The sequence below is a fragment of the Oncorhynchus clarkii genome, unplaced genomic scaffold (assembly GCF_045791955.1).
Source record: "Oncorhynchus clarkii lewisi isolate Uvic-CL-2024 unplaced genomic scaffold, UVic_Ocla_1.0 unplaced_contig_1723_pilon_pilon, whole genome shotgun sequence".
NCBI lineage: Eukaryota > Metazoa > Chordata > Actinopteri > Salmoniformes > Salmonidae > Oncorhynchus > Oncorhynchus clarkii.
The window spans coordinates 52,701-60,000 of NW_027260956.1; the positions used below are offsets into that span (position 1 = coordinate 52,701).

Here is a 7,300-nt window from a genome sequence, read left to right on the forward strand (position 1 = left end):
AGCCACTTCAGAAAAGACTAGAACTCACAATCCATGGCTTAGGAGTTCAGTGTCTTAGGCCACTGGGATACTGTGTAAACAGTATGACCTATACGAACTGTTGGAAGAGGTAAAAAAATATATATAATGGCACTGAGACATGCCCATGAAACAACAAATTTAAAAAAAATGTTGTTCGCACTTAAAATAAGATGTTTAGCAGAGGATGGTTTCGATTCATCGACCTCTGGGCCCAGCACACTTCCGCTGCGCCACTCTGCTCTCAGCCACTTCAGAAAAGACTAGAACTCACAATCCATGGCTTAGGAGTCCAGTGTCTTAGGCCACTGGGATACTGTGTAAACAGTATGACCTATACGAACTGTTGGAAGAGGTAAAAAATATATATAATGGCACTGAGACATGCCCATGAAACGACAAAATGTTTTAAAAATGTTGTTCGCACTTAAAATAAGCTGTTTAGCAGAGGATGGTTTCGATCCACCGACCTCTGGGTTATGGGCCCAGCACACTTCAGCTGCGCCACTCTGCTCTCAGCCACTTCAGAAAAGACTAGAACTCACAATCCGTGGCTTAGGAGTCCAGTGTCTTAGGCCACTGGGATACTGTGTAAACAGTATGACCTATACGAACTGTTGGAAGAGGTAAACAAAAAATTATAATGGCACTGAGACATGCCCATGAAACGACACATTTAAAAAAAATGTTGTTCGCACTTAAAATAAACTGTTTAGCAGAGGATGGTTTCGACCCATCGACCTCTGGGTTATGGGCCCAGCACGCTTCCGCTGCGCCACTCTGCTCTCAGCCAATTCAGAAAAGACTAGAACTCACAATCCATGGCTTAGGAGTCCAGTGTCTTAGGCAACTGGGATACTGTGTAAACAGTATGACCTATACGAACTGTTGGAAGAGGTAAACAAATATATAGAATGGCACTGAGACATGCCCATGAAACGACACATTTAAAAAAAATGTTGTTCGCACTTAAAATAAACTGTTTAGCAGAGGATGGTTTCGATCCATCGACCTCTGAGTTATGGGCCCAGCACGCTTCCGCTGCGCCACTCTGCTCTCAGCCACTTCAGAAAAGACTAGAACTCACAATCCGTGGCTTGGGAGTCCAGTGTCTTAGGCCACTGGGATACTGTGTAAACAGTATGACCTATACGAACTGTTGGAAGAGGTAAACAAAAAATTATAATGGCACTGAGACATGCCCATGAAACGACACATTTAAAAAAAATGTTGTTCGCACTCAAAATAACCTGTTTAGCAGAGGATGGCTTCGATCCATCGACCTCTGGGTTATGGGCCCAGAACGCTCCCGCTGCGCCACTCTGCTTCCATCCACCCCATGGGACTTGAACCCACAATCTTAGGCCACTGGGATACTGTGTAAACAGTATGACCTATACGAACTGTTGGAAGAGGTAAACAAAAAATTATAATGGCACTGAGACATGCCCATGAAACGACACATTTTTTAAAAATGTTGTTCGCACTTTAAATAAACTGTTTAGCAGAGGATGGTTTCGATCCATCGACCTCTGGGTTAGAGGCCCAGCACGCTTCCGCTGCGCCACTCTGCTCTCACCCACTTTGGAAAAGACTAGAACTCACAATCCATGGCTTAGGAGTCCAGTGTCTTAGGCCACTGGGATACTGTGTAAACAGTATGACCTGTACGAACTGTTGGAAGAGGTAAAAAAATATATATAATGGCACTGAGACATGCCCATGAAACGACAAATTTAAAAAAAATGTTGTTCGCACTTAAAATAAACTGTTTAGCAGAGGATGGTTTCGATCCATCGACCTCTGAGTTATGGGCCCAGCACGCTCCGCTGCGCCACTCTGCTCTCAGCCACTTCAGAAAATACTAGAACTCACAATCCGTGGCTTAGGAGTCCAGTGTCTTAGGCCACTGGGATACTGTGTAAACAGTATGACCTATACGAACTGTTGGAAGAGGTAAACAAAAAATTATAATGGCACTGAGACATGCCCATGAAACGACACATTTTTTAAAAATGTTGTTCGCACTTACAATAAACTGTTTAGCAGAGGATGGTTTCGATCCATCGACCTCTGGGTTATGGGCCCAGCACGCTTCCGCTGCGCCACTCTGCTCTCAGCCACTTCAGAAAAGACTAGAACTCACAATCCATGGCTTAGGAGTCCAGTGTCTTAGGCCACTGGGATACTGTGTAAACAGTATGACCTATACGAACTGTTGGAAGAGGTAAAAAAATATATATAATGGCACTGAGACATGCCCATGAAACGACACATTTAAAAAAAATGTTGTTCGCACTTAAAATAAACTGTTTAGAAGAGGATGGTTTCGATCCATCGACTTCTGGGTTATGGGCCCAGCACGCTCCCGCTGCGCCACTCTGCTTCCATCCACCCCAGATGGGACTTGAACCCACAATCCCTGGCTTAGGAGTCCAGTGTCTTAGGCCACTGGGATACTGTGTAAACAGTATGACCTATACGAACTGTTGGAAGAGGTAAAAAAATATATATAATGGCACTGAGACATGCCCATGAAACGACACATTTTTTAAAAATGTTGTTCGCACTTAAAATAAACCGTTTAGCAGAGGATGGTTTCTATCCATCGACCTCTGGGTTATGGGCCCAGCACTCTTCCGCTGCGCCACTCTGCTCTCAGCCACTTCAGAAAAGACTAGAACTCACAATCCATGGCTTAGGAGTCCAGTGTCCTAGGCCACTGGGATACTGTGTAAACAGTATGACCTATACGAACTGTTGGAAGAGGTAAACAAAAAATTATAATGGCACTGAGACATGCCCATGAAACGACACATTTTTTTAAAATGTTGTTCGCACTTAAAATAAGCTGTTTAGCAGAGGATGGTTTCGATCCATCGACCTCTGGGTTATGGGCCCAGCACGCTTCCGCTGCGCCACTCTGCTCTCAGCCACTTCAGAAAAGACTAGAACTCACAATCCTTGGCTTAGGAGTCCACTGTCTTAGGCCACTGGGATACTGTGTAAACAGTATGACCTATACGAACTGTTGGAAGAGGTAAACAAAAAATGATAATGGCACTGAGACATGCCCATGAAACGACACATTTAAAAAAAATGTTGTTCGCACTTAAAATAAACTGTTTAGCAGAGGATGGTTTCGATCCATCGACCTCTGGGTTATGGGCACAGCACGCTTCCGCTGCGCCACTCTGCTCTCAGACACTTCAGAAAAGAATAGAACTCACAATCCGTGGCTTAGGAGTCCAGTGTCTTAGGCCACTGGGATACTGTGTAAACAGTATGACCTATACGAACTGTTGGAAGAGGTAAATAAATATATATAATGGCACTGAGACATGCCCATGAAACGACAAATTTTTAAAAAATGTTGTTCGCACTTAAAATCAGCTGTTTAGCAGAGGATGGTTTCGATCCATCGACCTCTGGGTTATGGGCCCAGCACGCTTCCGCTGCGCCACTCTGCTCTCAGCCACTTCAGAAAAGACTAGAACTCACAATCCTTGGCTTAGGAGTCCAGTGTCTTAGGCCACTGGGATACTGTGTAAACAGTATGACCTATACGAACTGTTGGAAGAGGTAAACAAAAAATTATAATGGCACTGAGACATGCCCATGAAACGACACATTTAAAAAAAATGTTGTTCGCACTTAAAATAAACTGTTTAGCAGAGGATGGTTTCGATCCATCGACCTCTGGGTTATGGGCCCAGCACGCTTCCGCTGCGCCACTCTGCTCTCAGCCACTTCAGAAAAGACTAGAACTCACAATCCATGGCTTAGGAGTCCAGTGTCTTAGGCCACTGGGATACTGTGTAAACAGTATGACCTATACGAACTGTTGGAAGAGGTAAAAAAAAATTATAATGGCACTGAGACATTATGCCCATGAAACGACACATTTTTTAAAAATGTTGTTCGCACTTAAAATAAACTGTTTAGCAGAGGATGGTTTCGATCCAGAGACCTCTGGGTTATGGGCCCAGCACGCTTCCGCTGGGCCACTCTGCTCTCAGCCACATCAGAAAAGACTAGAACTCACAATCCATGGCTTGGGAGTCCAGTATCTTAGGCCACTGGGATACTGTGTAAACAGTATGACCTATACGAACTGTTGGAAGAGGTAAAAAAAAAAGTATAATGGCACTGAGACATGCCCATGAAACGACACATTTAAAAAAAATGTTGTTCGCACTTAAAATAAACTGTTTAGCAGAGGATGGTTTCGATCTATCGACCTCTGGGTTATGGGCCCAGCACCCTTCCGCAGCGCCACTCTGCTCTCAGCCACTTCAGAAAAGACTAGAACTCAAAATCCTTTGCTTAGGAGTCCAGTGTCTTAGGCCACTGGGATACTGTGTAAACAGTATGACCTATACGAACTGTTGGAAGAGGTAAAAAAATATATATAATGGCACTGAGACATGCCCATGAAACGACACATTTAAAAAAAATGTTGTTCGCACTTAAAATAAACTGTTTAGCAGAGGATGGTTTCGATCCATCGACCTCTGGGTTATGGGCCCAGCACGCTCCCGCTGCGCCACTCTGCTCTCAGCCACTTCAGAAAAGACTAGAACTCACAATCCATGGCTTAGGAGTCCAGTGTCTTAGGCCACTGGGATACTGTGTAAACAGTATGACCTATACGAACTGTTGGAAGAGGTAAAAAAATATATATAATGGCACTGAGACATGCCCATGAAACGACAAATTTTTTAAAAATGTTGTTCGCACTTAAAATAAACTGTTTAGCAGAGGATGGTTTCGATCTATCGACCTCTGGGTTATGGGCCCAGCACCCTTCCGCAGCGCCACTCTGCTCTCAGCCACTTCAGAAAAGACTAGAACTCAAAATCCTTTGCTTAGGAGTCCAGTGTCTTAGGCCACTGGGATACTGTGTAAACAGTATGACCTATACGAACTGTTGGAAGAGGTAAAAAAATATATATAATGACACTGAGACATGCCCATGAAACGACACATTTTTAAAAAATGTTGTTTGCACTTAAAATGAACTGTTTAGCAGAGGATGGTTTCGATCCATCGACCTCTGGGTTATGGGCCGAGCACGCTTCCGCTGCGCCACTCTGCTCTCTGCTACTTCAGAAAAGACTAGAACTCACAATCCATGGCTTAGGAGTCCAGTATCTTAGGCCACTGGGATACTGTGTAAACAGTATGACCTATACGAACTGTTGGAAGAGGTAAAAAAAAATTATAATGGCACTGAGACATTATGCCCATGAAACGACACATTTTTTAAAAATGTTGTTCGCACTTAAAATAAACTGTTTAGCAGAGGATGGTTTCGATCCAGAGACCTCTGGGTTATGGGCCCAGCACGCTTCCGCTGGGCCACTCTGCTCTCAGCCACATCAGAAAAGACTAGAACTCACAATCCATGGCTTGGGAGTCCAGTATCTTAGGCCACTGGGATACTGTGTAAACAGTATGACCTATACGAACTGTTGGAAGAGGTAAACAAAAAATTATAATGGCACTGAGACATGCCCATGAAACGACAAATTTTTTTAAAATGTTGTTCGCACTTAAAATTAACTGTTTAGCAGAAGATGGTTTCGATCCATCGACCTCTGGGTTATGGGCCCAGCACGCTTCCGCTGCGCCACTCTGCTCTCAGCCACTTCAGAAAAGAATAGAACTCACAATCCATGGCTTAGGAGTCCAGTGTCTTAGGCCACTGGGATACTGTGTAAACAGTATGACCTATACGAACTGTTGGAAGAGGTAAAAAAATATATATAATGGCACTGAGACATGGCCATGAAACGACACATTTTTTTAAAATGTTGTTCGCACTTAAAATAAGCTGTTTAGCAGAGGATGGTTTCCATCCATAGACCTCTGGGTTATGTGCCCAGCACGCTTCCGCTGCGCCACTCTGCTCTCAGCCACTTCAGAAAAGACTAGAACTCACAATCCATGGCTTAGGAGTCCAGTGTCTTAGGCCACTGGGATACTGTGTAAACAGTATGACCTATACGAACTGTTGGAAGAGGTAAAAAAATATATATAATGGCACTGAGACATGCCCATGAAACGACACATTTAAAAAAAATGTTGTTCGCACTTAAAATAAACTGTTTAGCAGAGGATGGTTTCGAGCTTTCAACCTCTGGGTTATGGGCCCAGCACGCTTCCGCTGCGCCACTCTGCTCTCAGCCACTTCAGAAAAGACTAGAACTCACAATCCATGGCATAGGAGTCCAGTATCTTAGGCCACTGGGATACTGTGTAAACAGTATGACCTATACGAACTGTTGGAAGAGGTAAAAAAAAAATTATAATGGCACTGAGACATTATGCCCATGAAACGACACATTTTTTAAAAATGTTGTTCGCACTTAAAATAAACTGTTTAGCAGAGGATGGTTTCGATCCATCGACCTCTGGGTTATGGGCCCAGCACGCTTCTGCTGCGCCACTCTGCTCTCAGCCACTTCAGAAAAGACTAGAACTCACAATCCATGGCTTAGGAGTCCAGTGTCTTAGGCCACTGGGATACTGTGTAAACAGTATGACCTATACGAACTGTTGGAAGAGGTAAAAAAATATATATAATGGCACTGAGACATGCCCATGAAACGACAAATTTTTTAAAAATGTTGTTCGCACTTAAAATAAACTGTTTAGCAGAGGATGGTTTCGATCCATCGACCTCTGGGTTATGGGCCCAGCACGCTTCCGCTGCGCCACTCTGCTCTCAGCCACTTCAGAAAAGACTAGAACTCACAATCCATGGCTTAGGAGTCCAGTGTCTTAGGCCACTGGGATACTGTGTAAACAGTATGACCTATACGAACTGTTGGAAGAGGTAAAAAAATATATATAATGGCACTGAGACATGCCCATGAAACGACACATTTTAAAAAAAATGTTGTTCGCACTTAAAATAAACTGTTTAGCAGAGGATGGTTTCGATCCATCGACCTCTGGGTTATGGGCCCAGCACGCTTCCGCTGCGCCACTCTGCTCTCAGCCACTTCAGAAAAGAATAGAACTCACAATCCATGGCTTAGGAGTCCAGTGTCTTAGGCCACTGGGATACTGTGTAAACAGTATGACCTATACGAACTGTTGGAAGAGGTAAAAAAATATATATAATGGCACTGAGACATGGCCATGAAACGACAAATTTTTTAAAAATGTTGTTCGCACTTAAAATAAGCTGTTTAGCAGAGGATGGTTTCGATCCATCGACCTCTGGGTTATGGGCCCAGCACGCTTCCGCTGCGCGACTCTGCTCTCAGCCACA

At 43.9% G+C, this 7,300-nt stretch overlaps 1 non-coding gene across 1 annotated transcript; it reads right to left on the reverse strand.

Annotated features, from left to right (window-relative positions):
• Positions 1–1,520: 1,520 nt before the first annotated feature.
• On the reverse strand, positions 1,521–1,592 carry trnar-ucu (transfer RNA arginine (anticodon UCU)). Its single transcript has one exon. It is a non-coding gene; the product is annotated as a tRNA-Arg (tRNA).
• Between the last annotated feature and the right edge of the window lie 5,708 nt (positions 1,593–7,300).